This window comes from Ceratotherium simum, chromosome 6, assembly GCF_057802395.1.
Source record: "Ceratotherium simum simum isolate JZ-2026a chromosome 6, ASM5780239v1, whole genome shotgun sequence".
In the NCBI taxonomy this organism is placed as follows: domain Eukaryota; kingdom Metazoa; phylum Chordata; class Mammalia; order Perissodactyla; family Rhinocerotidae; genus Ceratotherium; species Ceratotherium simum.
In genome coordinates this window covers 50,410,983-50,437,343 of record NC_141905.1, presented here as the reverse complement: position 1 = coordinate 50,437,343, position 26,361 = coordinate 50,410,983, and the positions used below count along the sequence as shown (strand labels likewise).

Sequence of the window (26,361 nt, the reverse complement as noted above, 5' to 3'; positions counted from 1 at the left end):
CATTGGTCATAAAGGAATATTTTCGGATGCCATGCCTAGTCAGACTAAGGAAACTAAAGAAAAAATAAACAAGTGGGACTTCATCAGATTAAAGAGCTTCTACAAGACAAACGAAACCAGGATCAAAATGAATAGACAACCCACCAGCTGGGAGAAAATATTTGCAAAACATATATCTGACAAGGGGTTAATCTCCATAATATATAAAGAACTCACACAACCGAACAACAAAAAAACTAACAACCCGATCAAAAAATGGGCAGAGGAAATGAACAGACACTTGTCCAAAGAAGATATACAGATGGCCAATAGGCATATGAAAAGATGTTCAACATCAGTAATCATCAGGGAAATGCAAATCAAAACAATACTAAGATATCACTTCATGCCCGTTAGAATGGCTATAATCACCAAGGCAAAAAACAACAAATGTTGGAGAGGATGTGGAGAAACGGGAACCCTCATACACAGCTGGTGGGAATGCAAACTGGTGCAGCCTCTATGGAGAACGGTATGGAGATTCCTCAAAAAGTTAAAAATAGAAATACCCTATGATCCAGCTGTCCCACTACTGGGAATCTATCCAACAAACCTGAAATCAACAATCCAAAGAGGCTTGTGCACTCCTATGTTCACTGCAGCATTATTCACTGTAGCCAAGAAGTGGAAGCAACCCAAGTGTCCCTCGACTGATGACTGGATCAAGAAAATGTGGTATATATATATATATATATATATATATATACATACACACACAATGGAATACTACTCAGCCATAAAAAAAGACAAAATTGTCCCATTTGCAACAACACGGATGGACCTGGAGGGTATTATGTTAAGCGAAATAAGCCAGAAAGAGAAAGACAAACACCGAATGATTTCACTCACATGTGGAATATAAACCAACACACGCTCAGAGAGAACTGTATTGTGGTTACCAGGGGCAAAGGGGGTGGGTGGTGGGCACAAGGGGTGAAGGGAGACATGTATATGGTGATTGACAAACAAAAATGTGCAACCAAAATTTCACAAAGTTATAAACTATTAAGATATCAATAAAAAAAAATAGAATTTTCAGCTGATACATGGTCACCCAGGAAAAATCTACATTTTCCAGCCTTTCTTGGAGTTAGATGTGGCCATGCCACCAAGCTCTGGCCCATGGGGCGAGAATAGAAGTACTGTGATCAAAGTCTGGATCCTGCCCTTTGAAGGAAGGGACATGGCCTTCTCTGCCCACACCTTCCCTTCCTGCCGGCTGGAATGCTGACGTGCAGGTGAGCCATCCTCCGTCACAAGGATGAGTCATGCATGGCAAAGCAGGAAGAGAAAAGGAGTGCTCTAGTTTGCTTACACTCAGACCACTATGACAGAAACAAATTTCTGTCTTGTCTAATACTTTGTCTTTATTTAGGCAGCTGGACCTGTATCCTAACAAGTGCAATACGTTTAACCTAGAAAGGATGATTCATTGTAGACCAGGAGAGACTATTGTCAGTACTGATAAGAAAATTCACATCTTCCATCACCTCCATTCACCCTCAGCATTCTGCCTACCCTGCCTCCACACCTTTGCCCTGGTACAAGGAGCAACAGAAATATCCTCTTTCCTCCTTTCCTCCCCACAGCTCACCTAGATCCTGCCCAGCCTGTGAGATCCCACTTATCCATCTAGAAGTTTCAGACTTCTCCAGAATCAATAACACATAATCCCTCAAATTAGCAGATATTATAAGTGACAGCTCCAAAGGCAACATTTGGTTGTTATAAATGTTTAATTTGGTTGTTACAGTAAATTTAAAATTTGAAGTTAGTTATAAACATTTAAAAATTGGGAGATTTCATATAAAAATTCAGAATTCAGTTTCTCAAATAAAAAAAAAAATAACTCAGAGGATCTGGCACCACTGGGCCCAGTACCTGGAACATTTATTTCTTATTATGTATCTTCTATCCTGAGTTTATAACAGTGCCTGCGACATAATAAGGACTCAATATATATTTGTTGAATGAATGAATGAAGAAGTAATTCCCTTAAAGTCTACAGTATACTCCCCACGACAATCCCAGGCACATAACAGAAGTTTAGTAAATATTTGGCTCTAGATTGGTGCTAAAATATGTCCCCCAAATGTACTGGCCTTCAAGAACTTACAGGTAGGTCATTTAATTCTCTTAGTACAGGTCTATCCATTAATTCAGTCATATATTCATTCAAAAAACATTAATTGAACACCCAGGATGTGCCAGGCATTGTTCTAGGTATGTGGGACATGAACAAAATTGGCAAAGATTCTTGCCCTTGTGGAATTTACATTCTAGTCGAGAAAGACAGATAAACAATAAGCCTTTTAAATAAATAAATTGTATACTAAGTTAGAAGGTAATATGCGCTCTTGAAAATAGAAAAAGAGGGAAGTAAAGGAACCAGGACCCCTGTGGAGGTTTTTTGATTTTTGAGTTTTTTCCCTCTAAATCTCAAACTCACATTCTTTTGCCTTTTTCTTCAAAACTAAAAATTGGTCAATTAATGTGGTAGGTCTTACTTTGAAACCTAAAATGAAGCAAGGGCTTGAAGGAGGTGAGGGATTAGGAAAGAGCTGGCAAAGAAGCCCTAAGGTGGAAGTATCTCTGCTGTTTCAGAAAAAGCAAGAAGAGCAGCATGGCTGGAGCAGGGTGAGTGGAGAGGAGAGAGGACGGAGGCCTTAGGAGGCCTTACAGACCACCATATGGACTTTCTCTTTTATTTGGAGTGAAATGGGGAGCTATTTAGGGTGCTGAGCAAAGAAGTGACATAAATGGCACTATAATTTAAAATTAGATCTTTGGGTGTGCTATTGAGGATGCACCATGGCAGGCAAGGGAAGAGGCAGGAGATCAGTGAGGAGGTTACTGCGGGAATCCAGGGGAGACGTGATGGTGTCTTGGGTGGTACAGGGAGGTGGTGACCATGGATCAAGCAAATAGAAATGCTTTGTCCCTGTTGAGGAAATTGAAGCCATTTTCACTAAGTTCTCCATTTCCAGCAGGGGGAAAGGAAAATGACTTAAGTGCCATGAAGATGAGCTAACGGTGCTTCAGGGAAGGAAGTAATCCATGTAACATTAACAGCACAGGAGAGCTGATGACCTGGCAGGCTGTCTTCTCTAGTTCCTCACACTTCAGCAATTATCCTGGGAAGACAGGTTGAAGATGACTTCAAGTGCTAAAGATAAGATAAACATTGCAATTTGGAGGATCAGAAATATACTGAAACAAGACACCAGAGAATGCCAAAGGCAGATGGAAAGTGCTCAACATCATGCATGGATAAAATATAAATTCCCTTTTCAAAGTGGAGGCTGTATGTGCTCTGGGGAAGACAGTGCAAAGGCAGCCTTTGGAGTCGGCCTGGGTGTGAGTCCTGCTCCATTATCTACTTGCTAGTCATCCTTACTGGACCGTCCCAGGCTCTCTTTCTTCATTCACAGTCGGGCTCATCAAGGCCTCACTTCATTGCTCCAGAGTGGCATATAACTAATTGAAAACATTTATCAAGAAAGCCTGACAATCTCAACCTGTTCCCTGCCCTCCACCCCCAGTAGAGCCCGAATTCCTGTGGCTTGATAACATCTCAGCTATAGCCTGGTGACTCATTTAACCTGTAACATACCTCTTGAGAGTTCTTGTTGCTTTAGAGCTCCTGTCTTCTTGCCTTTATTTCTAGTCCCTTTTCCTCACTGCAGCCTCCAAAAACACAATCATTTTCCTCTTTAAATGACCTTTTAAAGAGGTGTCAGGAAGTGTGTGCTTTCTCCTAATCTAGGCACACAAGGGTTTGGGGAACCGGGCACAGAAGAAGTATCAAAGCCATATATTCACAACGAGCACACGGAGGCCAACCTTTGTCCTAGAGGCTCAGCAAACAAGTAACTCCTGGAACCAACTGAGCAGTTCCCGACTGTGCCCAGAGGGGATGTGACAAAAATGGATTCTCATCCACGAGTGGCCTGGGAGGGGACAGGAACCCTCTCCAAACGGACATTTCACGGCTCTGAGTTTATAAAAGTTTACTATTCCTATGCCTTCCCAGTTTTACAGCCCAATGGCAGAATCCTTTTTGTTTTGGGGTCCCAATTCGATGTCTCCAAGTCTCAACTCCCCCCAAGGAAATGTAGAAGCAGCTCTATGATTCTGTCTTTTAAAACCAGCAGTAAATAATGCCTCGAATGAATAGAGGGAAATATCTGACCTAACAGCATTTATTTGTGAACTTTTTAGCCTTAATTCCCTTAACTTTCCTTTTCTTTCTTTCTTTTTTTTGTTTTAATACTTTTTATGTGGCTAAGCTCAGAATCCTGGCCCACTTTCATCTACAAAGCCATTTTTTCCATAATACAGAGAGGAGGTTACCAGGCAGGGAAGAGTCTCCTTAGAGACTACGCACACAGAGAAGAGCCAGTGAGACCATCATCCAAACGTGTCATTTTCTCCCTGGCACGCCTTTCAGCCCGCATGCTGTAGTGAACTGGACAAGCAGGTACAGATTGCAGGCAGGTCAGAGAGACTGGAACACCGTATGCCACCTCCTGGAGTCTCATTTCTAATTGGCCAAACCAGCAGCCTTTCTTTTCCCCACTGGGTTAGTTCTTGTTTTCTGGGAAGAACATGGTGCAATTTACTTAGTTGGAGGTAAATAAAGGAAATTGTTGAAACCTAGGCTGTGGGCTGCAGTGACCTAATCTGATTTAGGTCAAGGGAGGTGAAGGGTCATTCCCACGCCTTAAATGACAGAGGCCGAAAGAAGGATCTCCTGAGTCACACACTCTTACAGTTTGGGACCTGCTTTAGGAAAAAAATGACCTAGGGCCACCCTTGCTGTTCTTTGGAAAGATTTAAAAATTCAGACACTAAAACCAAAGATTATTTTTTTATACTTATCTGTGATATCTGCAAATCAGAACTATGCTGTGATCCAGATGATACCTTATTTATACTAAAATATTGATAAGATAAATATGACATTTGTCAGAACATTACAAATAGCTTTTATTGCATTTTTTCCCTATACTTGTAAGTATTACAGGTGAGTACCCACTAGATGTCAGGTGCTTCTCTCTTACCCCTAGAGGGATATTCCAGGTTAAACATACCATGGCAGTGTGGTTTAGATTAGATCAATCAACAAGAATGCAGTTGCTACAGGAAAGATTATTAAATAAATCACTATGCCCAATGTGTTTTCTCTTCTTTTCTTTTTTGAGAAAGATTGGCCCTGAGCGAACATCTATTGCCAGTCGTCTTCTTTTTTTCCTTTTTCTCCCCAAATCCCCAGTGCATTGTTGTGTATCGTAGTTGTAGAGTTGTAGCTCTTCTATATGGGACGCCGCCTTAGCCTGGCTTGCTAAGCAGTGAGTAGGTCCATGCCGAGGATCCGAACCTGGGAGTCCTGGGCCGCCGAAGCAGAACGAGCGAACTTAACCGCTGAGCCACCAGGCTGGCTCCCCAATGTATGTTTTAAATTACTCTGAGGTAAGTCTACCCCACACTGAGGGCAATCAAGTCATACTTTTGGCCGTAAATAATTATTTCTCCTAGTGCAATACAACTTTTCTCCTGACACCAGGAGGAAGTGGATGGGCAGCCTTAGCACCAACAGCTGCGGCTTAGGGGCCATATACACCTGTAGGAGCTCCCACCCCCTTAGGGGTTGGGAGTGCTACAGCATCCTATTTAACCTTTTTCTGTACTTTATCTTCATCTATTAGATGGGGGGGAAATAACACCTTTCCAGAAGAACTCAATTGAAACTTAAATGAGGTAAGAGATAAACCTATTCTATTATAGTTCCTGGAATGCAGGAGGAAACTGAAAGAAAACTGGTCCCTCCTCACCTCAAATGGTTAGAGAAGTGAGGTTGTGTAGACTTCTACTGTAGGTATCAGAGATGACTGATGTTTAACTACTTGCTTCATTGCAGTTAGTTTTTGACAGAGACTGTCAGTGGTCTCTCCAACAGCCGCCTACTCCTCCCACCACCACTTCTTCCTTGTCAGCAGGGCCCAATCTCACTAGAGATATTCCCTTTCCCAGGCTCCCTTACACTCAGAACTTGGCTATTTGGCGAATGAGTAAATCTTGGACAATGGGACCAGAAGGGGGAAATCCTTTAGGAGGATTCTGTGACATATTTTCGTCTCTAAGACAAAGAGATATTCTAGAGAATACGTGCCTTTTCACCAGCTGGACATGTGTTTTCATGTAAGACTTGAAATGCAGCAGCCGTCTTGCAACCCGGAAGGGTCAAGCCTCATAAGCAGCTGGTGCTCGGAGGATGGCGGAGGCGAAGGGTGGAATGAGCCTGGCTCCTTGCTGACGCTGCTGAGCTGAGCTTATCCCGTAACCATTCTCCTCTGTGCTATCACGTAAGATATAAATGCCATTGTTTAAAGCACTCTTAGAATTCTGTAACACGCTGCCTAATTGATATAGCGTTCCCCTAGCAATATAAGGAAATTTTAGCTATGTGAATCTGATGACAAAAGTGGTGATTTTGAATAGCTAAAATAATAATAATTAAGAAGAATAATATAATTTTGTGAGATTTAACAATTTTTGAAGTGTTTCTAAGATAATATTACATACTTCTTTGATTAAAATATAAATATTATTTAACTCTTTCTTGATGATTCAGTCTTATTTCAATGTACCTGCCAATAGCAATTCTTCCCTCCATTTCTAATTTGCTTTCGTTTAGAAAATTATTAAAAAGCAACTTCTTTACTAAAGTTCTCTGGCATCAATCTTTCCTTCCTTTTAGTTTATCTTAAATATCTGATAAAATAATTTAAATTTATTTGTAGAATTAAAATGCAGACTGGACACGAATCTGAAGGGATCTCCTATGAGTAGACCACGCCAATTACAGTGAATGTGCTACACGATTTCTAATTTGGCTGGTCAAAAAGCATTTTTCTTACCTTTTTTTTTTTCTCTACTGTCTTCTAGATAAGAGCAAGCTGAGTTCTGGACAGGTGGGGTATTATTATAGGAATATGTATCACCTTTAATCCAGCAAAAGAGCTATCATCATAATAATAGGTACCATGAACAGAAAGCTTTCCTTCCCTGGTTAACTGAAATAATGCATTAGCACACATGATCTCAACCCTCAAAACAGCCTTATCAAATAGGAGGCAGTTGAGCCTAGAGATAATACATGCAACCTCCAGGGTCAGACCACCTGGGTTCAAATTCTGACTCCAACCACTAACTGCAGAATCACATCTTCTCAAACAGCAAAGTGGGGTTGATAACAGTGACTAAAGAAAGAGCTGTTGAGAAGGCGAAGTGAGATAATGCCTGTAAAAGATAGAGCACAGTGCTGGTGTCAGTAAGCATTCCACAAATGATGGCTACCGTTATCTCCACTTTACAGATGAGGAAGCTAGAGCCTATTAATACACAGGCAAGAAATTTGAGCAAATGATGGAGCAGGAACTCAAAACTAGGTGCCGAGGATTCTAGGGTCCATACTCTCTGTCACAGTGACACTGGCATTTAACATTTAATAGCTAATGGTAAAATCAGAGGAAGGTCAAATCCTTGGGCCTTGGACAAGAACGATAGGATTCACTGCAGAAATAAAATTTCAGTTCAGCATTACAAATATCTGATTCATAATGTTCTCCCTGCCAAAGAAATAGAAGGGCATTCATTCCCTTTACTTGTTTCTTAGCAAGAATGATTCGATGTCTGTGGACTGAGCACCTGGAATATGTAGTTAAGAAATTAAAATACACAATTATTCTACCAAGACACAGTTCAATTCAAAATATTTGCTGGGTTTTAATAAATTCTAAATTGTGTATTCAAAAGGCATGTCATATGCTCATAAATGTGCTAATTTAGGATTCTGTTGTACTTACAATGAGATGATTCAACTAATATGCATCATAAACCATTTGGAAAATAAATTTGAGGTGTCGGAGAAATTCATATTTGTATATAATTATTTAGTCATCATAAATCCATATGAGCATGTTAATTTTGTTATCTTACTGTTGAAATACTAAAATTTCCTGGAAATTACGCATACTAAAAATAAGCCACCTCTAAGTCACAAAATTCTAATGTACTCTTTAACATACTTCCCTTTTTATTGCAATTTGCTTTTAAAAAAATATTATCCAGAAGTTATCTAATTCAATGAAGCATAATGAGTCAGAAATAAATTTTAAAAATAACATCATTTTCTTGCCTGCCAGTTGCCAGAAGCTCAGAGATGAGGTCAGTCCTTGGGCATTATTAATCAATTTTATTTAATTTTCATAAATTTCCTAAGGACAGTACTTCAACGAAAATGAATTTAGTCCAGCATAACTATTCAAAAGCAAAGGCAATCCTAGAATACTTCTCATCAACTGCATCTCCAGTGTTCTGCAACCACAGGAATCTTAACTGTTCAACATGTTCCAGTAGACAGCTACAGTCACATTTTTGGTTATGCACTAGGCAATCTCTTCAAAGCAGTGGGCAAAAGGAAAATAGGCTGTGTCCTTCCATAACTTTCCCTGGCAGTCCATTTTAAAATGCTAAAAGAGCCCCTTCTACTGCCAATGTTGTTAGTCTGTGGTCACTTGCTATTCCTCTTTGCCCACCACTCACTCCCTTCCTATTTTCCTTCCCTGTAGCTGACATCCCTCTACTTTTTTTTTTTGGATTGGTTTCAATTACTTTGCGTTTTTTTTTTAAATTTTTTGTTTATTGCAGTCACATTGGTTTATAACATTGTATAAGTTTCAGATGTACATCATTATACTTCTATTTCTGCACAGATTACATCATGTTCACCACCCAAATACTAATTACAACCCATCACCACACACATGTGCCGAATTATCCCTTTTGCCCTCCTCCCTCCCCCCTTCCCCTCTGGTAACCACCAATCCAATCTCTGTCTCTATGTGTGTGTTTGTTGTTGTTATTATCTACTACTTAATGAGGGAAATCATACAGTATTTGACCTTCTCCCTCTGACTTATTTCACTTTGATGTAAAGTTTCCTCTGAGTGTGGTTCCTGGGCCACCTGCCCTATAATTACGTAGTGGAGGAGGAAGGTGTTTGTTACAAGAAACAGATTTCTAGGCCCCATCGAGTCAGAATTTCTGGGAAGGGTGCCCCACGGATCTCTAGTTTTATCAAGCAGCCCAGGAGATCTTTATACACGTTAAACCTTGAGACTTGCTGCATCAGAAAAAAACTGCTCTAAGACAGCTACAAATAACCCCCTAAATGCCTGGCCTTGATCAGCTGAATATTCCCTACTTGAGAACAAACTCCTGCCGTGGCCTCTATAAAGTGAAGTTTCTTTCTTTCTCCTGCTTCCCTCACTTTGCATCTCAACTATTAATTTTCCTTCTTTTCTCTTAACATACCTTTATTCTATAGGACACATTTCTTTCACGGCTTCAACTAAAGCTTAATCTGAGCTTTAGCACCGTGTCTTCAAATGTCCTCCATCCATTTCCACCAAGACATCCAACTGTGATTTCTCACTCAATATGTTCCAAGGCTAAATACATCTTTCTCACAAATATTGCTAGCTCCAAGTAAATTCACTCATCCATTTATTTATTCAACATTATTTATTAAGCTCCTACTTTGTGCTAGGAGCTAGTGATGCAATGATGAGCAAAGAGACAGACAATATTGATCTTATGAAACTTACATTCTGCTAGAGGCAGGAGGTTGAGCAGAGGGGTGTAAAGATACTAAACAATTATCTGCAAGATTACATCATCAAAACTGTGGTAACTGCTACAAAGATGAACTACAAGAAATAGAGAGAGTTATGCATTTTTGGCAAAAATACCTCAGAAGTGATGGTGTGTCCTACTCAGTGCATCGGTGATGTTTTCTTTGAACACTTGTTTAAGTGATGTCTGCCAGTTTTCTCCCCTCTAAAGATACTATGTTTTCCTTTGTAATTACAAAGTATCTTGTAGGGAGTTACTTTGAGAATATGCAAACATACTTTCACCCACTAATTTTAGCATCCAAAGATGCTTCTTGCCTGAAACGATTATTACTGTGGCGTTTGAAAACGGTGAATTTTCTATTTCCATCCTTCCTTCTACATTTATTAGTTTAGTTGAAGTTTTTGGTTGAAGGTTGTTTAATTTTTATACAATGTTAAAATTTTAGGCTGCCAAATGGATATATCTTTTATGGTGTCTGGGTTTTTCATAATTCTTTAAAAGGTCTTCAAACTCAATGATGATAAAATTTTTAAGTATGTCCACCAGTCCTTTCTTACAGTAACTTTATGGTTAGATATTTTGGGATAAATATCTTTGATCTGTGTGGAATTTATTTGTATGTAAGGAGTGAGACAATGATACAGTTTCTTTTTACCTCTAGGCAAATGGCCCTGAGTCTCCTCAATTATGCTTAGCTTCTTATTTAATTCTCAACTCTATTTAATAAGGTGATCTGCCCAATGAGGCACTCAGTACATATTTATTCAATTGAAATAATCTCTGTCAATTATACCTCAATAAAGCTGAAAAAAAGAAGTTTCACTGTGATGGATAAAGTTACAGAGAGAAAGAGAAGAGAAATTGGCAACCCAGAGACAAGGCAAGTATGCAAGTCCAGGTCTGGACTGAGAGCAGTAAAAAGAATGGAGAAGGAAAAATAGTTGTTGGGGAGATTCTGAGGAACAAACATAGAATTTGGAAGTTAAGTGGACATATTGGGATATAGGAGCATAAGTAGGCAAATATATGGTAAATGTTGGTATCTAAGTGAATTGGACATGGTAAATGCTTCTGATGTCAAAAGAGAAAACTTGTCCTCCATTTCAATGAATGGTACCAACATCCAATCAACTACACAAAACCTGGCAAATCTTGGAAACAGCCACCCTGCATCTACTCCCCCTCAACTCCACATCCAATCTATCACTTACATTTGTGGATTCACCCTCCAAAATATCTCTCAAACCTGCATTTTCTCACCATCTTTCCTAACAGCACTCTACTCTATGCCACTCTTTTCTCTGTCTGCAGTGCTAGAATAGCCTTCTAATTGGTCTATTTGTTTCCATCATGCTCCCCTTTGATTAATTCTATATACAACAGGTATGTCATTCAGATATTGTCATTCCTTCACTTAAAACCCTTTAATAGCTTTCCATCACTATTAATATCACATATCCTTAATGGGTCTCACAGAGCTGGGTCTGACCCAGCTGCCAACTCACGAGCCTTCTTTCGCACCCTCTCCTCCACACACTGGCATCTTTCAGTTGCTGAGATGCACTATGCAAGGTCTATGCAAATGTACCCCACCCTCATTTCACAATTCTACTCTCTCTGCATCATTCCAGTGTTAGTTTAAGCTTCTCTTCCTCAGGCAAGATATTTTTGACCACTTCCAGACTAAGTCACACTCTTAACTATACACTCATGAAGAAACATCAGACAAACCCAAACTGAGGGATTTTCTTCAAAAAACTGGCCAGTGCTCTTAAAAAAAAGTCACAATAATGAAAGACAGAGGAAGACTGAGGAATTGTTTCAGATTAAAAGAGACTAAGGAGACATGACAACTAGATGCAATGTGAGATCCAGGATGAGATCCTGGACCAGAAGAAGGATGCCAGTAAAATGTGATTAAAATCTGTAGATTAAACAATAGTACTATAACAATGTTAATTTCTTGATTTTGATTACTACTATGATTATGTGAGGTGTTAATATTTGGGGAAAATGGGTAAAGGATATATTAGAAATTTTGCATACTGTTTTTGCAATTTTTTGGAAGTCTGAAATTATTTTAAAATAAGATATTTTTTTAAATTTTCAATAAGTACCTTAAAAATCCCTTGAACAAGTAAAAGGACAACAAAAGGACAAAAACAGTTTGCATCACTTGCGACAGCTATAATATGTATTATCTCTACACTGTAGGGAGCATGTGCAGAACAGAAAGAGATAAAGAGTTGAATAAAAATGGGCAAATGGAATGAACAAGTCAGAAGAGAAATATAAATGGCTAGTACGATGTGAAAAATGTTTACTCTCATTAGTAATTAAGAAACTATAAATTTAAACAGGGTATTTTCATTTGTTGGATTGATAAAATTTACATGATTGATCACACTCAGTATTGATGAGAATAGAAAGAAAAATTGGCAATTTTTTAAATAATATGCATTCCTGTTGACCAAGCAATTCCAAGAGTTCCCCACAGTCTTTCCTGCCCAAATAATACACACACACACTCACTGCAGTATGGTTTAAAAGTATTAAAATTTTAGAAATAAAAATAAATAGCCATCAAGAGGGAGTTATTTAAAATAATCTCCTATACATAGAAAACCTGGAAGAATCCACCAGAAAACTATTTGAAATAATCAACAACTACAGTAAAGTTGCAGGGTACAAAATCAACGTACAAAAATCAGTTGTCAAAAATTTCTATACACTAATAACAAACTAGCAGAAAGAGAAGTCAAGAATACAATCCCATTTACAACCACAACAAAAAGAATAAAATATCTAGGGATAAATTTAATCAAGGATGTGAAAGACCTATACACTGAAAACTAAAAGACATTACTGAAAGAAATCGAAGAAGACATAAAGAAATGGAAAGATATTCCAAGCACATGGATTGGAAGAAAAAACATAGTTAAAATGTCCATATTACCTAAAGCAATCTACAGATTCAATGCAATCCCAATCAGAATCCCAATGACATTCTTCACAGAAACAGAACAAAGAATCCCAAAATTTATATGGAATAACACAAGATGCCAAATAGCCAAAGCACTCCTGAGAAAAAAGAACAAAGCTGGAGGTATCACACTCCCTGAATTCAAAATATACTACAGAGCTATAATAATCAAAACAGCTTGGTACTGGCAGAAAAACAGACACACAGATCAATGGAACAGAATTGGAAGCCCAGAAATAAAACCACAAATCTATGGACGGCTAATCTTTGATAAAGGAGCCAAGAACATACAATGGAGAAGGGAAAGTCTCTTCAATAAATGGTGTTGGGAAAACTGGACAGCCATATGCAAAAGAGCGAAAGTAGACCATTATCTTACACCATACACAAAAATTAACTCAAAATGGATTAAAGACTTCAATGTAAGACCTGAAACCATAAAACTCCTAGAAGAAAATATAGGCAGTACACTCTTTCACATGGGTCTTAGCAGTATTTTTTTGAATACCATGTCACTCAGGCAAGGGAAACAAAAGAAAAAATAAACAAATGAGACTACATCAGACTAAAAAGCTGCTACAAGGCAAAAGAAACCATCAACAAAACGAAAAGACAACCCACCAACTGGGGGAAAATATTTGGAAATCATATATCCGACAAGGGGTTAATTTCCAAAATATATAAAAAACTCACACAACTCAACAGCAAAAAAACAAAGAACCTGATCAAAAAAAGGGCAGAGGATATGAATAGACGTTTTTCCAAAGAAGATATACAGATGGCCAACAGGCACATGAAAAGATGTTCAACATCACTAATCATTAAGAAAATGCAAATCAAAACTACAAGGAGATATCACCTTACACCCATGAGAATGCCTATAAATAACAAGACAAGAAATAACAAGTGTTGGAGAGGACATGGAGAAAAGAGAACTCCCATACACTGCTGGGGAAATACAAACTGGTGCAGACACTATGGGAAACAGTCTGGAGATTTCTCAAAAAATTAAAAATAGAAATACCATACATCCAGCAATCCACAATGGAATACTACTCAGCCATAATAAAAGACAAAATTGTGCCATTTGCGACAAGCTGGATGGACCTTCAGGGTATTATGTTAAGCAAAATAAGCCAGACAGAGAAAGACAAACACTGTACGATTTCACTCATACGTAGAAGATAAACAAACACATGGATAAGGAGAACAGATGAGTGGTTACCAGAGGGAACGGGGGTGGAGGAGGCCGAAAGGGGTAAAGAGGCACATATGTATGTTGACGGATAAAAACTAGACTATTGGTGGTGAACACGATGCAGTCTATACAGAAACTGATATATAAGAATGTACACCTAAAGTTTACACAATGTTATAAGCCAATATGACCTCAATAAAAGAATTTTTTAAAAAATAAATAAATAAATTGCAAAAAATATAAATAAAAATAAAATAAAACAATGAATCTCTATAGTGGATGAAGCCATTAGAAAGGACTTAACATTTATATGTACTGAACCAGGAAGTTGTTCAAGCTACAGTATTAAGTGAAAAAAAAAAAAGTTGTAGAATAATGTATGAAGTATGACTCCACCCTTGTAATACTAATACATATGTATTTAATGCATATTGGCATTTGCAAGAAAATCGTCTGAAAAACATACACTGAATTTTTCCCAGCTGTTCTCTCAAAGATGGAATCATGAAGGATTTCACATTCAATTCATTCATTTCTGTACAATTCGTTATAAGTATGTATCACTTCATAATCATATAAATTATGCTTTTTTTAAGCCTGTAAGTTTCGAGTAGGTAGCTCCAGATTTGAATCTTAGCCCTGATAGTTTCCAGATGTGAGAATTTTGATAAATTACTCTGAGTGTGTTTCTCTGGCCTAAAGTGAGAATAATTGCGCTCTCCTTGCCTCACAATATTATTAAGGTAGTAGTAGTTGTCGTAGTTATTCAAGGGCCTTCTAAACCCAGAGGGGCTGGTCTGGCCTGATGGCTGAGCTGGGTGGCCTTAGTGTTACTATCATAACATGCAGTTTCTGGAAACAGCAATTTTCTGGCTATAGACCTTCAAGACCTACCAAATTCAAGGCCCCAAGTGCTCACTCTTGCTCCCTTCTGCCTTTATGGTGACAAACCAGTTGGCTTTGCCCACCTGTTCCTTATTCCTCTGTTCTGGACCAGGTACTGTGTGTCCCTAGCTCAGGTGTAACACTTCTCTGCATCAGGCTAGTCCCCTGCTCAAAAATGCACACTGGTAACCTAGCACCTACCAGAAGAGGTCTAAACACCCCCACCAGCCCTTCAGTGCTAGAGATCTGACCACTTTTCCCTCCTCCTGCATTATGAGACTTTGTTTCCCACTGCTCCCCAATATGTTTTCCTCTACCTCCCTTTGATTAAACCCTCTCTGCCCTATCCCAACATCTGCCATTCAGAAAGATGTGCAACGTTCTCTCTAAAAATTCCCACCAACCTGTGGTTTTCCGATTCTATCAGAAAACAAGTATCGATAAGAAAATGAAACACAGTACAGAATGCCATTATAAAAACTCCAAGGCAGCCTTAATGTATATGTTATTACACGAAAATGTCTATGGAAATCAGGAGGAAAAAATGCATAAAACTTAAAAATAGAAGCAAAAATCTGAATATAAAATTAGATTTAGCTCTTAAATAGGTTTTTCTCAGTGTGGTTTATTGACCACCTGCATCGGAATCCCCCGAGAAAGTTATTAAAATGAAGGCTCGAAGGCCCCACCCAAACCTGCTAAATAATAACAGATGGGGGTGGGATGGAGGACATTTTGGCTTTTTGAGACTAGTCTGAGAAGCATTGCCCTCATTACTTTTCTAAGTCTTTCAATAATATTATAATTGACAAAAGAAAAATAACCTTTATGCCATAAGAATATGATGGTCATTGACATTTCTTTTAAAGTCTATATTTTAATTTCTTGAATTTTTCATTAATTGGAAAAACAAAGTTCCATACCCACTAATAATTCCAAGTGATTTAGGTTGGCCTTTTGTTTTTTGTGGGTTTTTTTGCTTAAAGTACTATATTGATTTAATAAGCAGTTTCTCTGCCCCATTGAACAAAAACACGAAGCATATGAAGGGCTTATTCCAGGCCTCTCTTTCTAATCTCATTCCATCACCATGTCCATTTGTTCCTCCAGTTAAAGAAAACTTATCTTGTGGAACAGTTTATAAACCAACTTTCAAGGACAAAACAAGTTAGAAAAAGAACTAGCGTCATCCACCAGAAGACTGAAGCATGAACCCACAGGCATAAAGGCCTGTCTATACATCTTCTCAGTGGTTGAAATGCACATTTCCAGTGTTAAAAGACATGGCTCTAGCAACAAGATAAATAAAATCACAGAGTCCTTAGATGAGCTGAATTTCTGATTATAGTTTTCTTTCCACCTTTAATTAAAAGGTGCACAGTTGATTATTGCCCCAGCCATTCAAGTTTGAAACGTAACACTCTCAAAAGGGACCACACTGGAGTTTCTCTCTGAGCACTGGCGAGGGCAAAACAGCCAGGCAGTGTCCATCCAGAGTCAGAAAGTGTTACAAATGAGTCACCACTGGCCTCTTCTTTCCAAATTAACCCAGACAGTCATCAAGTCAAACAATCAAAATGAGTAACTCGTGATGGGTCCCTGAACCGTTCTCTCTTGTATGAGCTTGTGCTGAATCTTTGGTTCAATTACTGAGGTACCACTGAAATATAAGTATAGCAAAAGTTTAAAACACAAAACGAAACAGCAAATTCACCAAAACTCAAATTCTTTCATTCTTAATCAAATTTTAACTCACAAAATTTAAAAACAGTTCCTTTAAAAGGAAATGAACTCTAGTTAAACAACAATGTGTAATTTACATGAAAGGGTAAATCAAAGGATGCAGACTATATTTTTAAAGATGAGATTTTAAAAATTTTCCTCAACTAAATAGTATCCATGAACTTTACACAAGACAGCTCTTGCCTCCTTAGAAAAAATAACACTGGTTACAGATTTCTGAAAGTTATTTACGAGAACCATGACTTATAAGGACTAGTGTAATATGAAAATATTGAAATCAGTGATGACATATTCCATCCTAAAGAAGTTCTGGAAGAATTAAGAATTTTTGATTTTTTCATGCTATAGCAGTCTTCCTACCTATAATTAAAATCTGACCTCTTATAATTAGACATAATTACTTCAACAAATCAAAAAACAGCTAAAATTTACTCTTCCATTACTCTATAAAATATTCTGAATAAAAATGGTTAGGAAATGTCCTCATAACTCCACCATGGCTCATGAATAGGAGATATATGAGACTCTGGTTGTGTGGAGAGAGATGAATGACACAGAAGATTTTCAGAATACTGATATCTACCCAATAATACAATGAGTACACATACTCATTTGTGACATCTCTCCTTATACCCAGTGATTCTTTATATATAATGTAAATATGTCCCTAATATAATATATTATATAGTGTATATTATATATAATGTATTCATTACATAATGTGTACATTATATTAAATAATATAATATACATATACATTATAATGTATATAATGTATACAGATGTATATAATGTACACATTATATGATGTATATACTATGTACATTGTATAAAATGTATATAATATATATTATATAATTATATAATATTATATTACATATTACATGTGTAATATATAACATATATACTATACATTTATTAGGGAGACATATCCTCTCCACCTCCAGTAAAGAATCATTGGGTATGAGGAGAGATGTCACAAATGAATATGTATTACATATGTCAACTGCTAGACAAAAACAAAAAAATAACCAATTTTTAAAGCATATGTGAAAACACAAATTGGAACACTTCTTAATAAAGAACTTAATGAAAAACACCATTTATAAAATACAAAACATCAAGGAAATATAGCAAAAATTCTATACAACAATCTGGGTACTAATTCTATATTGGAGATGGCAAACTCTACAATAGAAATGACGGGAGCCCTGGATCTCCATGAGGACAAGCCCCCACTCTTCTTGCTCCAATCAGTATCCCTGGCACCTGGCACACAGTGTAGGAGACAGTGATACGTACAAGTTAGGAAAGCAGGAGTCTGGGTTTGACCCACAGCTCTATCACTTACCAGCCTATGATGCTGAGCAATTTACCTAGCCTCTTTGTACCTCAATTTTTAAATCTGCAAAATGGTACCTATTGCATAAGGTTGTCTTATAAATTAATAATAACAATAACAACAACACATATAGCACTTAACTTTGTGCCAGACACTTCTAAGCACTTTTCATTTACACTTATTTATTTATTTGATCCTCCCTAAAACCTTATGAGATAGAAACTAACATCCCAATTGAAAGATGAGGAAACTGAGGCTCAGAGAAGTTAGTAACCTGTCCAAGGACACACAACTAGTAAATGACAAAAAGAATTCATGTTCCTAACCACTCCATCATCCTTGAGATAACACGTGATAAGGTTTAGTACAGTGCCTGGCATATAGCATGTGTTCAATAACTAATATTTATTAATAAGTATTTGTCAAATGTTTGCAAGATTCTGAGGTTACACAGGGCTCTGCAGGAAAGAATTCTGTGATCAACTGGTGATGTGTCCCATGGACGTGGAATGTGTGAGTGATCCCATTTGTGCCATGGGTTTATTATCCCTCTTAGACATAAAACAAAGACTCTTGACGTCTGACTGCCTGAAGTTTTCCCTCCTCCATCTCAGTGTGCCAGGATCTTATGTCAGGCTGTCATTAGCTGACACCAGGTTACCATCTTCATTCCTTCCTTCTACTAATCCACTCCCCACCCAACTCCCAAAAGATTCCTCCAAAAAGATGCTTTCATCACTTCCTCCTTTCAAGGACCCCATCTTGAATGGGCTACCATATGGAATCAAAATTCCACCCCCCGCTTTCAAGGGCCTTAATAAGATATGGAAGGAACATGCCTTTAACTCTAGTTCAAGTGCATAAGTGCCTACTTATCAAATAAATACTTGATAAGAATGGCCATGGTTTATTATGCAGAAAATAGCAGTGTTTGTGTTACTTCAAAGCAGTAATAAGTAATTTTTTATTTTATATATTTATTTTGGACATAGCCCAACAGAAAAAAATTTTTAAATCTTTAAGGATCTCATTTGATTTTTATTCAGAATGAAACAAGCTTGATTGGAGGATATAAAGAATGTCAAAGACAAAATGTACATTATTAATATGCATTATAATGTTAGTATCCAGAAAAATTTCAGGCAGCTTTCTAACCTTTCGCCCTGAAATTAGATCATGAATCAGAGACTAAACTTCTAATGACTGGGGATGAAAAGTCAGAACTACTTAAAAAAAAAAAAGGAAGGCATAACACCCTTCATATTCAAGATCATACAATGCACCCATTTCCAACGGTACCTTGAAAAGCTAACTACAGCAAATCAAAACATATAAATTACTGGTGCTTATATCAAGAGAATGCTTTTAATAAACACAGTTACTAAGTAACCACCAGCCTGAATTAATGTCTCTAAGCCAACCACATCAATGGACAAACATAAATGGATTTAATTTAAAATTTAGAAAGAAAATCACACAACATCTGCTTTGAAGACTTAGCAATTTGCCAAATGTTTAATTGGCTTTTCCCCTCAGCATGAGGAGATGCAGGATTGTACTAGAAGTTCACCTGATTTGCTTAGAAATGCAAATAATTTCTGACAAAAGGTACATCCAGATGTAGCTACATCCAGATTATTCCTTAGTTGAACATTCTGATGTCAACTCAGGATTTCTGAATGTACATTCACACATCCAACCGGACAATTCTCATGTTCAGAGAGCTGGATTAAGCAAGTCAACAGGTACGAATTCAGTGTTTTTTGTTAGTTTTTGTTTTGTTTTGGAGGGATTGCTATTGTTCCTTCAGTTGAAGAAGCTGGTCTTCTTAGTTGAATATATCAACTAGGCTTCAATTTGATGAAACGTTTGGTGGTTCATATAAAATTATGGCTCAAAATAATCAATAGTAGAAGAGGTAATGTAGTTAGGTTGGGAAGATTAAGATATTCTAGAATTGTTATTCATTTAACAAATATTTATTGAGCAGCTGTGATCCATTAGCCCTAAGGGACAGGAAGCTTACTCTAATATTTCCAGGGCAGAACATGAGTCATTTCTCATTATTTCAACTGAAGTTACTTACAAATCTTTCACAGGGTCAAGAAAAAGTGCCAGCCTTAGACAGAATCACAAATCCAGTGGTTTGAATGTGTCTAATTGGTAAATGTAGCCTCCAGGAAGGCACCTGGCATTTCCTGGGCAGTGTTTACATATTTCTTTTACGTCTCATTTTTTGAGCAAGAATTATCAGCCTTTTCTTCTCTGTAAAACACAACCTCACTCCCTCGATTGTAACTGTACGTAGGCTTGGAAAGAGTCCTTGAAGGAGGTGTATGATCAAACCACATTTAGTAACTAGTCCTATGTGCTGAAAGTAAAAAAGAGATAACTATTATTAATAATTCTTTATTTTTATCAGGACTTCTCAGGCGCCAACCCCAGAGACATTTCTCTCTCCAGGAGCAAATCTCTGTGCTGAGGACACCCTCGGGACAACGGTCCTCTCATTTCTCCCTCCAAGCTTCTCACTGGCAATGAGTCCTACGAAACAGGGCAAAAGTAGGCAAGCAATGCTCTGAAGACCATAGTCAAGGCCTCCTTTAAATGGTGCTTATTTTACAAAAGGGTATAAAAAAAACAAGTTTCTTCTTAAAACTCCCAAGAACCAGCTGATGCATAAATTACAGCTGAAGTATATTCAAAAGCAAATTCTCAAGTGGCAAACAATTTGCTGTATATATGCTTGAACAGAAAACAAGCAGCCAGTTCATCTTCCAGGGAGATTCCAACAACATTTCATGCCTTTGATGAAGATGCTGTAATGGAGCAAATGGTAAACAAGAGGAGCCTATTTCTCAGAGACATTAACTTGTATTAAAAAGAAACATAAATATTTATAGCGTAGCTACAAAATGCCTACATTACAGTCGCAGAGCATATTTTTGAAGTTCAATTTAGCATCCATCTCACAAACATAAGATTGCCAGTTGAAACAAGGTCTGGAAAAAAACAGAACATAGTGGCTTAATCTCTGTGTAAACCAACCACAGAAAATTACTCCCCAAAACTTGAAACAGGAAATCAAACATTCAGGTGTAATTTATCTACTGGAACAAATCTGCCATATTGACCTTGACAGGGCCTTGAGTCATGAGATCATAAATCAGCATCCTGGTGATATCCACTATAATTTTGGAAATGCCTTAAAACCTAGCACTTCATTTTATTCTCAGTGATTAGCAGGATGTTTGGAAAGCAGGGTGCTCACTGGAGCTTACTTTGAAAGACATCTGTTTTACTTACTACCAAACACTTATTTCCAGAAAGCCATCCCCACCACCGGGCCACCCAAACACTTAAGATTTTTTCCAATCCTCTAGATCAGGTTCTGTTTCCTGAATTACTTATTACACATGTAATTTTTTTTTTTTTTAATTTCAGTAATTATAGCACTTTAGGCTCTTGGCTATGAGAAGTGTGGGTTGTTTTAGAAAGTTCTGGAAAATTATGTTTTGGTGACATTCCACTTTGTGAATTTCATTAAAGGCTTTTGGTTAAGGCTTAAATTAGTCAAGCGAAGGAAAATGTCTTAGAGTCGCTCAAAAACGGCATAAAAGTAAACATCCCCTAGAAAGGCGTGCCACACACCCTGCAGGTGTAAAGCTCTGTTTTTCCAATCCTCGCCCCTTCCTTCCCAACACGACGCACTGTCAAAGACAGTGTAGTGGTCTCTCTCCACGCCAACACCATCTCCAAGCCTGCATCCCAAGTCTGAACCAGAAATACAAACGTATAGGTCACTGCGAGAGTCTCTCCAGGCCACTAGGAGTCACAGCTTCCTGCCTTCCCCATCGATGTGAAACTAACCCTGGGGGCTGCTGGAGCGCACAGAGAAGGAGCGCAGGCCACGGGGGCCATGGCGGGACTTGCAGGAAGGAAGTGGGCAGCCGGCAAAGCGCACTTTCTAACCGCGGAGCAAGCCCGGCACCGGACGTCGCCAGCGGAAGAGGGGTCGGCGGGCGCCAGGCCAGGGGGCACACGCTCCCGGCGTGCAGACTCGACTGTGCCGGTGCGCGCTCACACTCACGCACACACACGCGCGCGCCTACTCACCAGCAACCTCTGATGTCCGGAGCGGGCGTGGGACGGCGACTGCAGCGGCTGTCCCCGCGCCTGCCGTGTGGCCTTGGCATCCGTCTGGCCGCTGCAGCCTGGGCCGCGGTGGCTTTTACTAGAAGGCACTGCAGCCGGGTGATATGGCACCCAACCACGAGGCGCCCGCTCGCTTGCCTCGGCCGTGCCTCCTCTGCTTGCCCTCTGCAGACCGACGGTGCTTTGCTAGTTCCACTCGCTCGGGCTCCGTGCGTTGTTCTCCTCCTCCTCCTCCCCTTCGCTGCCCTGGCTCCCCGGCGCCGGGGGCGAACAGGTCCCTCGAAAACCCACGCGCAGGCCGGCTGATCCCAAGCCTGCAGCAGCCGTCCCCGTGCCGCCGCCGCAGAAAAAGCAATTGTCGCTGCGATGGTCCCGGCCTCCCCTGCCCCGGCCCCTGGGTGCCGCCTCCGCCTCTGCCTCCGCCCCTCCTGCGCGGCGGCGGCCTCCTGCGTTCTGCAGAAAAAGCTCACAGGTGGAAACAGGTCACCGCGGCTGGCCTAGAGCGACAGTAAAACGATTGAGTGCGACTTTCTCATCTGAAACCTTGCACGTCGCCTCCTCAGCCCGGAACCACCTGGACTCCCATTTTCCTCCATCACGAATTTCACCGAGGTGGACTGGACACTTGTACACATGCCACGATGCAGCTGGATTTGACCGTGAAACTCTCATTGGAGTTGAGGAAGGACAAGGTTTTGGTGAAAATCCCGCTTTATACCTCATATTAGGAATTCCACCCTGAGATCTATCCATAACCTGCCCCCCACCATGAAACACTTCAGTCCTCTTCTCCACCCACCCTGACTTCGTGTACTCGGGTAATGCAAACTGTTATGAATATCTTCTGGATACTATATTATTACCATGTGCAGTGGTTGCAGTATGGTCCTGGCACTGTGCCAGGCACTCAATGTATGAAGTCTTATTTCGTCCTCTCCACAGCCTTACAAAAGGTACCTTATTTTCCCCATGACTGAGACACAGAGAAGTAATTTGTCCCAGCTTACCTACCTAGAAAGTAGTAAAAGTTAAGATTTAAATTCTGATCTAGGGGCCTGCCGGGTGGTGTAGTAGTTAAGTTCCCAGGTGCCACTTTGGCAGTGGCCCAGCATCAGGATCTTGGGCTGGGCGCAGACCTACTCACCCCTCATCAGGCCGTGCTGAGGCAGAGTCCCACACAGAAGAGCTACAACTCTACAACTATGATATACAACTATGTACTGGGGCTTTGGGGAGAAAAAAAAAGAAAAAGAGGAAGATTGGCGACAGATGTTAGCACAGGGCCAATCTTCCTCAAAAAAAAAAAAAGATTAACACGTTTAAATTCTGATCTAACACCAAAAGCTATTTCTATTGGCTAGGCAGATTGGATTAATTAATAAACATTTTACGAACACTGCTACTGCTGGATGAAACACAGGCACTTTTCCACTTTTCCTGAGTTTGGTTGGGAGGTTTCTTCCAAGCGGGAGAAATGACTGCAGAGGGGGTAGTGGAACATTGGCTTCTCCTGATCTGCTTTTCCTCAGGAGACCAGATTTATTGCCTGGGCTCTGCCACCAACTGAGCTGTTTGGCCTCAGGCATTTCACCTTCTTAGGCCTTATCTTTTTGCACTGGTTTTTAAGATGAAGAGCTTTGACTGTTGGAGGCAGCCTGCAGCCTTGATTTTTAAGAAGCAATGGTGTCATTGTTTTTCCAAATTTGAATTTGGTTCCAAATTCTAAAATCAGGAAATTTCACAAAAATTCAAACTTTTGGCATGTTCTGAAAAGTTGGAAGAACTGACAACCTTCGGTCCATGGTGGTTTCTAGCAACCATCAGTTGGAGCCAAGTGGTGGGTGTCCCCTTTAGACTGGGAAGATGCTCCTCAGTTTTCCACAGTCCCCACCACTCCTATACGCCCCACCCCACTGACATTTGAGGATATGGTAGACATTTGAGTTTGCAGTTCTGGACTAGATAATCTCATGACTTACTAAACAATCTAGAATTCAGTGATAATTAAAAAGACTAACCAGATTCCTAAAAACTATTATGAAACAAAGAATTCTACATAAATATTTATAGTGGTCATTGATCATGGTCTTGCTGTCTAGAATCCAAACTCTCAGAGAAGCCAAAAAGGGTCAATACTCACTATCTACAACCCCTAGCAGCTGGGGCACCATCATGTGACCTAAGTTCAGCCCATCAGAAGTCCTATCCAGGTCTTTGAATCTGCAGTCTGTGATTCAAAGGAGAAGAGACATTTTAGAAATAATTCTGTTATCTATGAAGTGGTTTTGTGCCTATAGACAACTGTGCCAGAGGTGAGAGGTGGGAGTGTCCAGTGGCAGTACCAGTGGTATCCTAAGTGGGCTGTTTGGGTGGTGTGACCTGTTCTGATTCCAGCTACCAAGCTACCCTGCCTGTTTGATGAGCCTGATTCTCCAGCCCTCCTGTCTCTTTGGTATGCCACCTGATGGCCTTCCAAAACATTTCTCTTCTGATGAAGTTAACACAGAATTCAGTGTTTGCGGCCAAGACTTTTGGGGTACTGCAAGCTCTGCCTCCCTTTCATTAATGGAATTCGTGAAAAGTGGGCAGAAGTGTATTTGTACAACTTTTATCTTAGAGAATTTTAAAGTGTTATCTAATTTTACTTGTGCTTTCAAAGATTCTCTTGCAATATTAATTCAAAAATGCAAATTTTTTAAAAAATAGGATTTTTTGCCCTTACCAATCAAATTAGCAAAGATCGCATATCAACAAACATTGTCCTCAATATTGGTGAGGATGCAGTGAAATGAATCCCTTCATCTGGTGGTGCAATTTTGATACACTGCTGGAAAGGAATTTGTCAGTATGTTAGCAGAAGCTGTAAAATGTAGACAGCCTTTTCCTCCACATAATTCTACTTCCAGGAAGCAATTTATCCTAAGGAAATCTGAAATGAGGAATAAGATTTCTCCTCTGAGATGGAGAAATCCATCTCCAACTTTGGGCGTTTATCACCAACTTTGGGCGTTGAAGTTAGGTTTATGATGAATTTTAAATAACATTGAACCTGCTTATAATACAATGTTAAACAAATAAGGATACAAAATTGCACATATATATGTGTGTGTATATATATATATGTATATGTATATATATATATATATAATCTGAAGTAGGTAAAAACACAGGGAAAAAATCTAGGAGAATTTATTAAAATTACCCCCTAGAGATTAGTTATGGGTGATTATAATTGCCTTCTTTATACTTTACTATAATTTTAATTTTCTTTTTTTTTGTGAGGAAGATCAGCCCTGAGCTAACATCCATGCTAATCCTCCTCTTTTTGCTGAGGAAGACTGGCTCTGAGCTAATATCTATTGCCAATCCTCCTCCTTTTTTTTCCCCCAAAGCCCCAGTAGATAGTTGTATGTCATAGTTGCACATCCTTCTAGTTGCTGTATGTGGGACGCGGCCTCAGCATGGCCGGAGAAACGGTGCCTCAGCGGGCGCCGGGGATCCAAATCCGGGCCGCCAATAGCGGAGTGCATGCACTTAACCGCTAAGCCACGCGGCCGGCCCCTAGTTGCATCTTATTTGTTGGAACTGACAGTACAAAGATAACGTATGTGGGATTCAATTTACATTAATTAGGAAAACAAAATTATATTCAAATACTTGTAATTGTTTGGTATTTGCACATAAACTGGTGGTCTCTGGGGTAATAACCACCCTTGCTGGGGCTCCTTGCTGAGACCAAATGGGCTGGAGTCCTTGTTCTTTGTTTCACTGACCTAAAATTTCCTGGCTTGGGGCTGGCCCAGTGGTGCAGCAGTGAAGTTCCCGCAGTCTACTTCACTGGTTCGGATCTTGGGCGCAGACCTACTCACCACTCATTGAGCCATGCTGAGGCGGCGACCCACATAGAAGAACTAGGAGGACCTACAACTAGGATATACAACTATGTCCTGGGGGCTTTGGGGAGAAAAAAGAAAAAAAAAATTCCTGGCTCTGGATTATCTTTAAAGTCAAGGGAAAGACAAGAACTAAAATACCCAATTGATTCTATTGGAAGACAAATTCATCTCAGAGATTATGTACTGAAAAACATGTACCTCAGAAATTATTATATTCTTAAAAATATATGTTCTTAAAATTCTGGAGTTTCCTATTGTTTATACCAATGGTTCTCAAAGTATGTCAGTGATCCTTGAAATCTTTTCAGGCAGTCTGCAAGGTCAAAACTATTTTCATATAAACACAGATCCGTTATTTGTCTTTCTCATCCTCATTCTCTTATGAGTTTGCAGTGGAATTTTCCAGAGCTATGTGTAT

General features: G+C 39.3%; 1 protein-coding gene across 1 annotated transcript in view; it reads right to left on the bottom strand.

Annotated features, from left to right (window-relative positions):
• Nucleotides 1-22,404, bottom strand: part of STAMBPL1 (STAM binding protein like 1) — a 50,601-nt gene extending 28,197 nt beyond the window's left edge. Inside the window, exon 1 of the mRNA XM_004439983.3 lies at nt 22,009-22,404. The gene's annotated coding sequence lies outside the window, so the exon portion shown is untranslated. The remainder of the gene's footprint in view (nt 1-22,008) is intronic.
• Between the last annotated feature and the right edge of the window lie 3,957 nt (nt 22,405-26,361).